The 15,599-nt window shown below is 45.2% G+C and overlaps 1 protein-coding gene across 5 annotated transcripts in view; it reads left to right on the top strand.

Moving 5' to 3' along the window:
• Positions 1-15,599, top strand: part of LDLRAD4 (low density lipoprotein receptor class A domain containing 4) — a 467,644-nt gene that overhangs the window by 69,286 nt on the left and 382,759 nt on the right. The window lies entirely within an intron of this gene.

Here is a 15,599-nt window from a genome sequence, read left to right as displayed (position 1 = left end):
GTCTCGTGTATGCAGAATCCTGCATTTCAAAATGGCAGCGGAGGCGCTTTAACAAAAGCTTGGTTGACAGGCTTTAGTTAAAGTGCCCCTGCTGCCATTTTGAAGTGCAGGGACGCTGAATACAGGAGATGGCAAGGCTGCTGAAGAGTATTACTTACCCCATTCCAGTAGACTCAGTCAAATCTACTCTGATGTGTGCTAATTAGCATGCCTTGGAACAGGTGTCGGGCATGTGTGTAGGTGTCCTCAGTGTTTTATTCTCTGGCTCAGTGAAGATCTAGTAAACTATAAAAAGTGGAACAGCTCTAACAGTAGGGATTTCACAGATAAACAGAGTTGGGGTTATAAGGCGGGGGGAGCTGACTGACTGCAGGCTGGGAGGAAGGGCATTCACCCTAGTATTGGGGAAATTCAGGTTAAAGCGTCTGCTGTGAAATAAGGGTGCTCTTGTGTAAAATGAAAGTAACTCGTATTGTCGGGGTAGTAACAATGAATGCACACACACCTTGGGGATGTGGTTAGCTTTGGATAAATTTCTTCTTCTTGTTGCTTTTTTCCACTTGCATCATCCTGTTGCACAAGATGATGCAACTTCAAATCATTGCCAACCTTCAAGACCTAAGACCTGTCTAAGACCTACACCATTAAAAGCCTAAGCCCTATCTAAGACCTACACCATTAGAGGCCTTCAAAATAAAACTTGATCCATGCCTGTGAACAGCTGCCCATAGGCAGAATTAATCTTATCCTTTCCAGGAATCTGGATGCTTGTGCAAACTATAGGGAAGGATGAACCTTTTTGGTAGCCCTTTTGGTAGCCTCATGTTAGGAGTTCAGCCTTGATATCACCAAAATTCAAGATGTGTGAGAGAGAGAGAAAAGTAGGCTGATGCAGTCAGTAACATGGTTTAGATATGCAGCTGACACAGAATCTTTTTTGATCCAGATGCACAGTTTAGACACAGGGTTGCTTTACTTCAGCGGTGCTCTGGTATTCATGGTTTTGAATGGCATGGGGCCAGTCTGTGGGCTGGATCAGGCCTGGCCCAACCCCTGTGCACTGGGATTGGGCTCAGGACCCCGCACCATCTCTGCCTGGTTAAGGTCAGGCTCTGGGAACCCTACTCCATCCCTGCCTGACTTGGGTTGAGCTCTGGTTCCTGTACTGCCTTTGCCCTGCTCCTTTTACCAGGATTGGGCCCTATGCTGTCCTGCATGTCTGATCTAGTGCACAGGGATACAGCTTGCAAGGAGACCCATGGGCTAGATAGGTGGTTCTCAGCCTCTTTTGTACTGGGACCTATTTGTAAACATTGGCCAGTCCCGACCCAGTGCCCCTCACTCCCAACCCACTGGCCCCTGCCCCCAAACTCCAGCCTCACAGTGTGTGGGGTGAGGAGAGTCCCAAGCAGCCCCTTGCAGGTTGGAGCTCTGCCAGTCTGCAAGGAAAAAACCAGAGTTTTCCACATTTTTTTTCCTTTAAAGGAGAATCCATTTTTAAAGTTTGTTGGTCCATTTTAAATGTTTGTTCACTACCCTTTCATATATTCTTGTGACTCGCTTTTGGGTTGTGACCCATGGATTGAGAAATGTTGGGCTAAATGACACTGTCGGGGGCTGGATCTGGCTTGTGGGCTGAGCAACCCTGCTTTCATTCTTTAAAACCAAGAGTGCTAATTGAGGAGTCTCTGTGAACGGTTTATGAATTCTGATTGATCTTATAAAATTGTTGGGTCATTGACAGCCCTGGCAGCAGATGGCTAAGTGAAAATCCACAAAGGTGGTATCACATATCTCCCATAGTGACAACAAGGGAGGGCTGTTAAACTTCCATGGCTTTCACTCAGGAGGGAGTGTCTTGGGACAATGGGATGTCCACTTAGGTAAATCCAGTTTTATCCAACTTCTTCTGCAAGGGCTAGGGTTTGGAGAAACATCGAAGTACAGAATACAGATTTTTAATGTTAATCCTGGGTCTTATAGCCAGCAAGAATCAGGAAGGTGGGAGACAGAGAGGGATTCACAAAGACATAAGAATCTCAGGCAGGGGAGAGGAGCAGAGAGTGCCTTTGCTTTTGTAACAGAAGGATCTTGCTTAAATGAAAGAAGGAAGGAACTGGCTGAACAAGAAAGCAAGGAGAGAAGCCATGTGTAGAAGCGGGTGATCTTTTGCTTCAAGGGACTCAGACTTGAGCCAAAAGAGTTCTCGGGTGTGGTGAGGAATTGAAGGGGAGGAAGTACACATAGCCATCTATTATTTTGTCTAGATTTCACTTGTTAGCTAAGTAGAGCGTAATTGGCATTTGAAATCCTTACAGAGCCTGGATTGTTTGCTTTACCTCCACACGTCTCTTAAGAGGTGAATGGTTGACTCCAGAGTGTCTGTAAGGTCGACACTTTTGGAGAGGGCGTCCTTAATGTATGGAGAAGTCTGGGAAGGCTGAGGGTCAGCACTGATCCTGGGAACCTAAGGCTGCAGTGCAGGGCTGCAAAGTCCCATTTGTTTGGAGGAGGTGACAGTTGTTCAGTAAATCCATAGCTTATGCCATCACCTGCCTGGTGTGGCAGAAAGCAGCCTCGGGTGGGCACTAGCGTCACCTGTGGACATACCCAGCAGATTCTGGGTGGGAATTGGGGCATCTGCCCAGGTCCACAGCTGATGCTTCTCTGTTAGCATTGGGCGGAAGGAGTTCTGCCTGCCCTGCACAGTAAATGCTGGCCTGCCTGCCTGGCACAACATGGTGGCTGGAGCTGGAGTTGCCAACCACCTACAGGCTGGATCCTATGAGTTGGTGGCCACCTGCCCATGGGCTAGATACAACCAGGTGGTGGGCCAGATGTGGCCCACGGGCTGTATTTTGCCCACCCCTGCTGTAGCCATGTGGGCTTAGGAGATGGCATGCAGACCTGTGGGCCCTCCTCCTGCAATGTGGCGGCAGGAGAGATGACCACTGGAGCACATGAACTGCATATTAACTGCCTGCAGGCCACTAGTGACGGCTAGACTCCCCCCCCCCTCCACACACACACTTATGGGGCCTTTTGGAGCAACTTCGTGGTTATGGTTGTGCTGAGATTTGCACTTAAATCAGGTGTCGCAGGAGCACTGAGGTGTGCTGTGCCTTAGATAAGTAACAGAGCTGTCAATCAACAGGGCAGTGCAGCTGCGGGTTGCTATGGCAGCCAGCCAGTCATGTGACCGGAAGGGGGCAGGGCCGGGCCCTTTATAACAGCTCGGGCCTGGGCCCAGGAGCAGGAGCTCTGCGGCTGAGCTGAGCAGCCTGAGTGGGTGGTTGCAGCCTTACCTCACTGACTGGCTGCGATGATGCTAGGGTGGAGAGAGCCCTAGAGAGAGGTACGGTGGAAGCCCTGCCGGGGCTGGGAGTTTGTATTTACGAGCGAGAAGGCTCTTTGTTGGTTTTGTTAAAGCCATTTGGGCTCAGCTTGTGTTATTGTTAAACTGGAGGACTGGGTGAGGCTGTAGGGGTGTGAGGAGGCCTCACAGGGGGTCCCCAGCAGCTTGGGAGTTCCTGGTGCCCAGTAGGGGCGCAGTGCGTAGTGCCACTTCAGGCACAGCATGAGGAGTGCCGGAAAGGCGCTTGGGGTGTGGGGTTGTAGCCGCAGCCGCAAGAGGCAGCACTGGCCGCAGAGGGGCAGCGAGCGCGAGAGGCGCGGCACAGGTCCTAGGGCGGGCAACAGGCGCGCAGAGCGTAGCATAGGCCCCAGAGGGGGCAGCAGGGCGCACGAGGCACAACACAGGCCCTAGAGAGGGCAACAAGCGCGCGTGAGGCGCGCCATAGGCCCCAGAAGGGGGCAGCGGGCGCAAGGAGCGCGCCATAGGCCTGGGGTGCCAGAGAGGGGCACCAGAGCGGGATAGGCCCTGGGGCGCCAGAGGGAGTGCAGGAGGGCAAGGGACCAAACAACGTCCAGAGAACAGCTGCGAGGCTTGGGGCATGCTAAAGGGGAGGTAAGGAGGCACGCATAGCCCTTAAGGCAGGGGTGCGCAGAGGCACCCCATATGGAGTAGGGGTAGGACCACATGTACCATTCACCCAGGGGATAGAGGCAGCCTCCCATATAAACCTAATTATCATCAAAGTCGTGGCGGGCAAGAATCAGAGGGTGCTGAATCACCTAGAGTGACGGTAGGGGGCGCTAGGGAGTTCACAGCCGCTCCTTGGCCCCACTCCCTCACATCAGGATTGGAATCTCTTGCTTCACAGTTCAGCAGTTGAACTTAATCTTCATATATCTGCTTGTGCTGATGACCCCAGGATACTCTTCAAGAAAAAAAGCCCAGAAATGTGCTGCTTATTGGGTCAGTAGCTCAGTGCATAGCAGCAAGTAAAAATGATCTGCCTTTCAAATATTTTGGGTCTGTTTTAGCCCTGGAGAGAGAGAATTGGGCAGCAGTGAGTCTTAATTTAGTACTGAATTTTTTAAAGAGTGGTTTGAAAATGATGCTGGGTTCATTTGGTTTCCTCATGTAAGTGGTGACCCTTTCCCAGCAGTAAAATATTGGTGTGGCTGAAAATTGCTGTGATCGTCTTTCTCCTTCTTTTCCCTTACCCTCTGCTCATTCTTTCTTTTTCCCTCCCTCCCTCTCCCCCTTCTCTAGTTTAACACAGTTGAACAGCAGTGAAGTGTAAAATGTGCTTTTGCCAAGGTCAGTTTCTTGTGATTACTCGCCTGTGGCAACTTATGCCAGTTGCAACAGACTGAGTCTCAGCAGTCCACAAAGTCACATTGGTGCTTAGGCAGAGGACATCTAGCGTAGGTTATAGTAACCATTGTCTGGAATGGCTTGCAATGCTGCTGAATTTCAGTAGATTTATTTAACTCTTCATGACTTACCTGGTCTTGCCTCAGTGGCTTAGAATCTACTCATCTAAATGATGAATTATCCTGTCCTACAAAAGCCCTTAAGGAGGTTTTTTGGTAGATGAGTTATTTCACTCTCCTTTCTTCTTAATAGTGGGCAGCCCAAGATTCAGATACTACTCATGAAAGAAGGAGGAAATAATAGAGCATCATTTGTTGGCAAAACATATATTTGGGGGTTATGTGTATGTTTTTGGGGTTGGTCTTCTTTTTGGAATGGTCATATTAAATATTGCTGAATTTAGAAAGGAAAACCCATTATGTTTGGATGTAAGCTGAATTCTGTAAAGATTCACGCAGAGGTTCCAACTGGGCAGCTTATTACACATAAAAGTCTGTAGAGCAGCTGTTCGCGGCTAGGTTGCAAGGGTACCCTGGGGTGCCACCAGATCCTTTGAAGGGTGTCATGATGTGTGAGGAGGCAAATGAGGGTGTTAGTAGGTAAATGGATAAACTAAGCATATAAATGCAGGCTCAGGCTTGTCCCTGCCTGGATGATCCCCCATCTCCACTGCCAGACTCTTCTAAAAGGAACTTAGCAGTGTAACCTATACATTTATTTTTGTAATTGGGTGTCCCTCAATTCACAAACTTTATGGAGGAGTACTCCTGAGTCCAAAAAGGTTGAGAATTACTGCTGTAGAGAAACATGTTGTCTTTTTACCCCTTCTACAATTTAGACTTAGTTATATAATATATAGTCAGAAGCTAATAATGGAACTCACTGCTGTAACAGGAGCAGTAATACTCATTAACTTTTTCAAAGAAAAAGCATTTTGTTAGAGGTTTCCAGGTTCCCATTCTGTTTTTCCATACACTGGGCTGTGCCTCTCTTCAGAAATACCACCAGGTTCAGTCCCCTTCTTAAGGTATAAGAGAGCTAATATGGTTTCTTTTAAAAAGTTTTTTATACTTAGAATAGTAGCATGGGATTCCTTGGATATTTTGCCCACGTATAATGTGCATGTTCACTTTTTTTATATTAAAAGTGATGACTTGTGTAAGAAGCATCCAATCTCAGAGTTTTAAGATTGATTTCAAGGTGATTTATTTATCAGCACTCTGGTTTTTAAATAAGTGTAGGTCATAAGTAAATTAGTGGATCAGCAATAAATGCATCTGTGAAAACTTATGCACAGAAGTAACAAGTGTATCAATCCATGGGGCTGGATACAATGGACCCGGGGTGCTGATGGAGTTGGCTGATATGATTGCAGAGCCTCTGGCCATTATCTTTGAAAACTAATGGTGGTTGGGTGAGGTCCAAGACTGTTGGAAAAAAGGGCAAGTATAGTGCCCATCTTTAAGAAAGGGAAGAAGGAGGATCCAGGAAACTACAGAATGGTTAGCTTCACTTCAGTTCCTGGAAAGATCATGGAGCAGGTCTTCAAGGAGTCTACCTTCTCCTCTAAGTTCTTAAAAATAATTAGAAATAGTCAGCATAACCAAAGGCAAGTTATGCTGGCCAGTCTCCTTGCCTTCTATGATGAGATGACTGGCTCTATAGATGCAGGGAGAGCAGCAGATGTAACTTGAGCAAGGGTTTTGATACGGTCTTGCACAACATTCTTGCAAGCAAGCCAAGGAAGTATAGTTGGATGAACATACTAAGGTGGATAGAAAACTGGCTGGATTGTTGGGCTTAAAGGGTAGTAATCAATGCCTCAGTGTCTAGTTGGCACCACTAGTGGTGTGCCGCAGGAGTCAGTCCTGGGGCTGGTTTTGTTCAATGTCTTCAGACCTGGAGGATGGGATGGAGTGCACCCTCAGCAAGTCTGCAGATGACATGAAGCTGGGGAGAGGGTATGCTGGAGGGTGGGGCTAGGATTCAGAGAAGCCTAGGCAAATTGGACGATTGTACCAAAAGAAGTGAAGTGGGTGGTGGAGCTGCAGCTGGGTGGAGGCAGCAGGAACATGAAGTTTGGCTGGGCAGGATGTGGGTGTGAGGGAGGGTGTGGGTGTGGGAATCTCCCATACTCCTTCATGGCGTGCAGCCCCTGCTGCCAGCATTATTAGCAGGAGGTGGGCACTCAGGGTCCTAGTGCCCAGTGCAGGCACTGGCACCTGGTGGGGCACAGCTTTGGCCAGTACTGTGCATGGGGGCAAGGAGTGCAGCCTGCCCAGCCGCCTCTATTGCAAGGTCTCTGTACCATGTGCCTTCAGATCTTACATTCACACCAGGGGAAGCCCCCTGCTGGAGCCAGCTACCTTCTCTGCCCTGGTGTGAGTGCAGGTGTGCAGTGCTGTGATTGAGGTGGCTTGGCAGGCTGCTGTTTCCCTCTACCCCATGCACTGCATTCTCTGGAGGCATGCCCTGCTGGGCACTAGTGCCTACACTGGGCATGAGCACCCTCAGTGCCCCCACACCCTGTCCTCACAACTGCCATCTACATATACACATACCCCAACATACCCTATGCCCCCCCTGCATCCCACCATACACCCCCGCACACTTCACCATACACACACACCTCCCACACCCCACCATACACACACCTGCAACCACACCTCACATCTCCCACACACAATATACAAGAGGAGGTCTTTATTTTTGAGTTGTTATACAATCACCTCTATATAGACTATAGAAACACAGATCGTGACAAAAATATTTTTTGTAATAAAATGTTATAGTAGGTGTTTGACTTCTAGTGTATGATTTGGTTTTTTCTGGTTCTAAGATGGCAATCCCCCCTCCCAAAAGGAGTATTAGTGGGAGCAAGGTGAGGGACTTCCAGTCCCAATATGGTGATCGGGGTGGGGTGGGGCTACTCATCCAGCCATCAATAGCTCACCAAATCTTGTTAAGCTGAAATAATTGCCCACCCCTACTGTAGTGCATCCCTCATTCCTGCAAATGGCTCTGCAGAGGGCAGTCAGTTGAGGGTGATAGAATCTGTGCAGGCAACATAACTGAACCAAACCTCTCTGCAGAGTTTCACCTTCGTATTATAGAAGTTCAATATATTTTGTGGGTTTTTTTCCCCATTATTTTTCAAGTTCTTGTCCTTCTAGATTCTAGATGGTAGTTGAAATACTCCAATCTCACAACCACAAGAAATGTTGCTTTTGGTTTATTTTGGGGCTACACACACAATTTATCACAAGAGTTCCAGCTTAATTGTTCATATAGCTGGTTTGATATTATAAATGTTGTACAGGTATTTATCCACACAATTAAACTGGTTTCAACTGGATCTCTGATACTAAGCTTCCTGGTCAGCTTTGAAAATAATTACCAGGATTCTTTGAGAATTAGATGGGACGAGGATGAGTTGGCCAGTTTTGGATACCACTTGTGCCTGTGTAACCCTTGCAACATTTGAGAATCCCATGAGAAGTTTCTCATTACTGTTTTTTTCTGTAGGTAACTTTGATTTCCTTCAGCTGCTCCATCAAGATTCCACACAATAAGGAAGCTTTGCATTTTGTGCTGTTTTGTATCATCAAGCCATGTTGTATTATTTTTTGTAGAGAATGTGCAGCAACACCTCTTTTCTGTTTGTTTTGTGAACTCATGGTTCCCAGGCTGTTTAATTAGGGAGCAGGAGAAAGGCCTCTTCAGTGTGTTCAGTTCCAGTGTGGGGGTCACCTGGAAACCAGAGGGCCATCCTCATAACAGATGTTGGCAGGAAGTCAATATTTTTGGAAGAGGAAGCACTTTCAGGATGTTTAAAAAGCTGTTTGTTCTAAACTAAGGCCTGCCTTAGCATGAAGAGATTTTTAAGTGCCAAGCATCCATCATCTCTCACTCTAGGAAATTGAAAGTTTCTGTCTAGAGAATCTCTCTATTTTTATTTTCTTTGTTTCCCTGTCCTGGTTCTTTTGTACATGTGAAAAAATCAGGTGATCAGAGCATGGGATGAGTAGGCAGGATTCCTATAAAGTTTTTATCTTGGCTCTAAAAGCGACTCACTATGTAGCCTTGAGTAGTCATATAACAGTACCTCTGTTCCCACATGGAAGAATAATGGTCTGTCTTAATGGGCTATTGTGAAGATTAATTTGTGATATGACTCGTGTGTGTGTGTGTGTGTGTGTGTGTAAGAAGCAGGAAGATAGGGTTGTTTATGGAATGCAACATTTTGGCAATTCAGTAGTTAATGGATAGAATTCCTATTTGAAGAACTTGCATTAGATTCTGGTGTCGCAGTTTTATCGTCTATTTTATGAACAGCAATTTGGAAAATGAGCTTTGTTTTACAGTTCTTTAGCTGGCTGACTGGAAGGATTTCAGTGGGCACCAAAATCATTTTAATAGTGTCATAGGATTTTTGTAGGACATTTTTGAGTCCATTACATTTACCAGTCTATTAGGTTTTTAATGCAATGTATCTTTATGCCTTTATTTTGCATAGTCTATAGTTTTAATTGTATGGTAAGAATAAAAATATGAAAGTCTATTTTACGTTAAAAACAAACTTGTGGGAGAGACATCCTTTGGCCCTGAACAGGAATTTTGTAAAACAGACTTTAATTTTTGCATGTGGTATGAAGAAAGAAATGGAATAAAGATGAAAGGCAGAGGGAGGGAGCTGTGGTAGGAACCAAGTACACTGTGTTAAACCTATGTGAAGTTACTTTGTGACATGGCACTGATTGTGTGAGCAACAGTTGAGATATGATTTGCAGGAGTCGTACTTGATTCCTGTGCAGTGGGATCATTTGGCAAAAATATTTGTTTATGTCTCTTCTTTTGCATTGCATAATCTTTAAGAATGGTAGGTTGTTTTGTTTTTTAGAAAGGGAATGTCTTTGTAATTTTAGTAATAAGCATCTAATTTTCTTTGCTCAGGCAGTAGACATTAAATCTAGTATTCCGTAATTCTTTGGAAGACTGTTAGGAATCTCTTTAGACAGGTTAAATGTAGTCTGTGGGACTTCACTGTATGTACTACAAATAGGAGTATCTGAAGATTATTGGCTATGAATTTTAACCCTTTTCTATTAACATATATGAAAGATGATACTACAGATGGTCACTACAGCTAAGTACAGGCAGTCAAAAAGCCTGCGGCTGAATCAATTCAATCTTCGCAGGTTAGTCTAAACTGCGGAGATTGAACCAATAAGCAAGTGAATAGACATTCACTTTGGAAATGCAGTCACATGCCTGCAGTGGCCCAGGCCAGAAGGAGAGGGGTGTAAGAGCACATTTCTGCTCAGTTGGAGCAGATAGCTTGGGCCAAGGCTAGCCTGCCAAACCTGCAAGGGGGTGTTTGTAGGGGAGGTGCAAAGCATTCAGGGTTGCTGGGGCACTGTGAGTTTACTTGTATATGAAGGGGATGTGGGCCAGAATTTCAATAAAGTGATTTAACTTAGGTCAGTTAAGCCCAATACTACATCTGTCCAGGTTTATCTTAAACTGGTTTTAGCCATTTTGAAAGAGGTTTATGTACACTGAACTTGTTGTATTACAGATTTGAACTGGTTTCTGATCACTTATACCTGCTTATGTATAATTTCTGTCCCTACACTAGATGTTCAATATTGAAATGATATAGTTACTCTGTGTTTCATAGGGGGTAGCATCAGAAGGAACCTAAGCAGGTCATCAAGTCTGACCCCCTACCACGGACAGGAAAGAATGCTGGAGTCAAATAACCCCAGACAGGTGAATATCTAGCCTCCTTTTGAAGACCCTTAGGGTAGGAGCCAGCACCACTTCCCTTGGAAGTTGGTTCTAGATTCTAGCCACCCTGACAGTGAAATAGTGCCGCCTGATGTCTAGCCTGAATCTACTCTCAATCAACTTATAGCCATTATTCCCTGTTACTCCTGGTAGTGTTCAGGGGAACAGAGACTCTCCCATTGCCTGCTGGTCCCCCTTGGCCACCAGATCCCCCCTCAGCCTTCTCTTGTGGAAGCTGAATAGGTTCAGGTCTTGTAGCCTCTCATTGTAGGGCCTGCCCTGCTGCCTCCGATCATGTGAGTGGCCTTCCTCTGGACCTTCTTGATGCTGGCCACATCCCTCCTGAAATGCGGCGCCCAGAACTGGACGCAGTACTCCAACTGCAGCCTGACCAATGTCATATAGAGGGGGAGGATTACCTCCTTGGATCTGCTTTTGATGCATCTGTGGATGCATAACAAGGTGTGGTTAGCCTTCCTGACTGTGTCCCCACATTGGCAGCCAATGTTCATTTTGGAATCGGTAATGACTCCAGGATCCTTTTCTGCCTCTGTGCTGATGAGAAGGGAGTTCCCCAGCCTGTAGGTCTGCTGCTGGTTCTTCCTCCCCAGGCACAATACCTTGCACTTGTTAGTATTGAAACCCATCCTGTTCTCAGCTGTCTGCCACTGTAACATGTCCAGATCTAGTTGCAGCCTGTCTCTCTCCTCCAGCATGCCCACTGCTCTCCACATCTTAGTGTCATCTGCAAATTTGAACAAGGTGTTTTTCACCCCCTCGTCCAAGTCGCTGATGAAGATGTTGAACAGTGTGGGCCTGAGGCCTGAGCCCTGGGGGGACCCCACTGCCCACATCCCTCCAGGTCAAAAAAGTCCCCTCCACCACCACTCTCTGGGTGCGGCTCTCCAGCCGATTTGTGACCCATCTGACTGTGTGGGGGTCAAGGCCGCAGTAGCCTAATTTTTTAATGAGAATGGGGTGAGACAGTGTCAAAGGCCTTCCTAAAGTCCAGAAAGACTACGTCCACCACAACACCTGTGTCCAAGGATTTTGTGACGTGGTCATAGAAGGCCACCAGGTTGATCTGACAGGACCTGCCTCTAATGAACCTATGTTGGTTGCCCCTAATCATGGTCTCCCCTTCTGGCCACTCGCAGATGTTCTCCTGGATAATTTTCTCAAAGAGCTTCCCTAGGACCGAGGTAAGACTAACAGACCTGTAATTTCCTGGGTCCTCCTTCCTCCCTTTTTTGAAAATGGGGACCATATTGGCCCTTTTCCAGTCCTCCAGCACCTCACCAGAGTACCACGGTAACATGTTGTGTTCTATACTTTTATAAGTAAATAATAAATCCTCCCCCACAGCCAATCTTGCTGACCAGGGTTGTGGGGGGGAGTCCCTCTACGGTCAATCTTACTGATGAGGGGGGTCCCCCCACAGCTGATCACAAGGTGGCTAATTGCTGTGGGCGCTCCCACTCCCCAGCTGGCGCTTGAAGGGGGGCACTGGCCCTCCCACCTGCCCCCCGTGCCTATCACCTAAGCAGCAAGCGTGGCTGGTCAGGGAGTGCATCAGCACTCTCATGCACCCCCTACGGGTCACCACTGTTATTGATAGACTTTTCTCTCTCTCTAGAACTAACCCGAAGCTAGACTTAGGAGTCATATGTTAGCAGCCCCAATTATAGAATAGCTTCACTCATCAGTAATTTTTTTCCACAATAATTTGTGGGAATATGCCATGGTGCCATTAAGTAATAGCTTTTTAAAATATATTTATTATATTTAATTGTTAACTCTTCCACTCACCTTTTTATGTTTGGTTAATATTCATAATTTGGAAAATGATATGTTGATCAGGGTGACATGACACATTTAGATTTATCTGCAAATAAGCCAGAAAACTGATACTCATTTGAACAGTGATGGAGGTGGACAGGTTAAGTTCTTGCACTTACTGTGATTCCATCCTCTCGCCCGCCATGTGATGTTTGAGGATTTAAGGTGTATAACTCCTCTCTTGTCACATGGCCAAACCCTGTGCACTATACTAAAGATTTCACACACACCCTCTCCCCCGGGTGAAATAACACATCTTAAAAAGTACAGTTAATTCAAAGTATGATGTAAGAGTTGCATTATACAATAAATAGAAATGTGACCCTGGTATGTAGAACTATCTACAGAATTCAATAGATCCTGTCATGTAGAATGTGTGTTGTGTGTGAGAGTACATGTAACATGTAAAAAGCACAAACTCTTGTTAATAAATTCTGCCCGATTTCTTCCTGTGTGTGAATGCAAGCTGCTCAGGCTCCTGCAACAGTGTCAGCATGTTGTCATTCATTTAAATGGAACAGAGTCCTTAACCCTGAATCTTCTAGTGTTTGTGTGAATAAATCTGAGAGAGCATGCCAGCTTCATAAAAGTAACAGAAGTGAGATGATAAATGATACTGTACATTTTTTTTATGATATTCCCCCCCCGTCGCAGAGATTGGAGCTAGTTAGTGGCTACATACATTGAGCTTTCACCTCTCCTTGTAGATTGATAAAAATGCTTGCTAAGCAATTTTTAAAGTAAGAGGAAAACAAATTCTTGCGCTCAAAATTCCTGATTTCCATTCTGAAACCATCTGACTTTGTTTATAGTGATCTCATCTGTTGCATAACCAAGGAATAGAGGGCCTAGTTTGGTAGCCCACTCCTTGCATGGAACAAGTGGGGATTGCAAAGGGAGGCAGTGTGTCTGTATGTGGGAAGCCACTGCCCCATCAAGACTATGACAGCATATTAAGAAACATATATTAAAAAAAAATAAAGCAAAAGGATTCAATTCCAGGAAATGATAGCCTGAAAATAAAGCCAGTCCTGAAAAGAGTAGTAACAGTCTTGGAGCCCATAATACTTATTTTTGCTTTAAGAATGTCAAATGACAAAGACGAGGGATTTTCAAGGAAGGTGCACCAGTACTTTGGAGTATTAGGCAAAACATTTTATGCTTTGTACAACTAAGGCTTTTTATCATAGTTTTATTCAGCATTGCTGTTTGTGCATAGGTGCAATCATTTGAGAGTGGTATGCTCTGAGATCTTTTTTTTGCAATTAAAAGTTGTTAAACTGATCAAGTGAAATATTTACTTACAAGAAAAAAATAACCCTATGTGCATGATGATTCTATAATGGTTGGATCATTTGTTTTAAAGGCTGTATTTGATCACTGTGGGAGGAGGGGGGAAGTAATATTTAAAAAAATACACACAAACAGCAGACTAATTTCCTTTTGTTTTGAAACTAATTATCTCATAGCACAGACAAGCCTAACTGTTCAGGTAAAAAAGTCTAATTCATGATATTATCTTGTTTTGACTATCATAAATTAAAGATCTATTTATAATTTTTTAATGTCCAGCGTCTGGTTTTCAATATGGAGTGAGAACTTGCAAAATACAAGGTTTTAAATAATGTTTTCACTGACACATGTTTGTTTGTTTGTTTGTTTGTTTGTTAATTTTCAAACCCTGAATATTAAATTAAACCCACTCTTGCACAGTGAATAAAACCTGAACATTTACATTTAGGTTAATTTATTAGGCATTGCACTGGAGATGTTGATGGTGTTAACTAGTGTTGCTATTAAAACCCACTAGAAGATATAGGATATTGAAAGTATAGAAGCCAGATGACTTTTATTTCATGTAGTTAGTATTATGGTGGTGTTTCATTCTTATGATCCTGTGAATACTGCTTTCTGGGGCTCATATGATAAGGAATATGATTGTAAGATACTTTTTTTAAGTGCCTAAATTGTCAGGAGGGGACGATATAATATATCTATCTTCTTTCTGCCATACTTGATTATTGTCTAGTTATTTAGATTTTATCCCACCTTGAAAAATAGTCATGTGTATGGTAGACGAATAGCTAGTTTGACGATTGGCATACGCGCAGCATTTTTCATATACAGTCGGTGAGCATTTGTAGCAATACAGGGTGAGAACAACAGCCTCTGATCAGCAACATTTCTCCTTGTAACATTTTTCATACTGTATATTCAAACATCCCTGCAATAGCAACAGCCACTTAAGAGCAGCATAGCAGCAGGGCACAAGCATGTTGCTACTAATAGGCTGGATCCAGATGTGCAGGCACGTGTGGTTTGTGCCACTGCAGACCTCTTTCCAGTGATGCAAACTGCACAAGTTGCATGTTAATCAGTGTGCAGCATTGCTAATTTGCAGTGCCGGGGCAAAATTTGCTACAGGGAAATCCCAGTAGCAAAAAAAAAAAAAAAAAAAAAAAGAAAATCTGGAAAAAAAAGCAGTGCAAACCACACTGAAATGGTGGGCACAGGGACAAATGCAGACACGGGAGAGCCCCATCTCCGTGAGCTGTGGAGGCCCCCTGTCTGGCTGGGGTGCAGGGTGCCTCAAGACCAGGGGAGCAGGCAGCCCTGAGCTGAGGTACATGGAGGCCCTGTGCGGAGGCATCCTGTCCCCCAGACAGCTGTAGAGTCGCTGGCTGGGGGCAGGGTGCCTCACTGCAGAGCTCTACAGGGTGTGGAGCCCAGGAAGCAGCCAGCCCTGCGCTGCCTGCTACCCTGTCTCCATGTGCTGCTCCCTGGCTGGCTGGGACATAGGGTGCCTCAGCACAGTGGATGGCTAGTCCCTGCTGATGCACCCTGTGCCCCACCCTCAACCCCTCACAGCACATGGAACAGGGGTGCAAAGCATACGGGCAGGCGTGTGCACTGTGGCACAAAACTGCCACTACTCTTTGTGCTGCTGCAAAGGCATGCTCCTGCTCATTGGACCCAGCTGTAATTGTCAGTTGTACTGTGGTTTCCAAGAAATATTGCAAGGCAGAGTGTCATTTATTACTCTTGGTCAAATGTGGCTAAAATACAGTAGCCATGATGAGGTTAATCAAATTGTTTTTACAACCATAGATTTTTTTTAACTATATTTTAGTTAGAAGTGTGGTTACTGGAGCTGCTCTTTCCCTGCCTTTCTATTACAAGGAAGATATGTTTGTGAAATGATAGTTGCTTTAAAATGGATTTTATGGTTGTAATAGTAGGAACTGGT

Source organism: Crocodylus siamensis, chromosome 3 (assembly GCF_052110815.1).
Source record: "Crocodylus siamensis isolate JL-2025a chromosome 3, ASM5211081v1, whole genome shotgun sequence".
In the NCBI taxonomy this organism is placed as follows: Eukaryota; Metazoa; Chordata; order Crocodylia; family Crocodylidae; genus Crocodylus; species Crocodylus siamensis.
The sequence above is the reverse complement of the archived record's forward strand: the minus strand, read 5'-3'. Positions and strand labels throughout refer to the sequence as shown.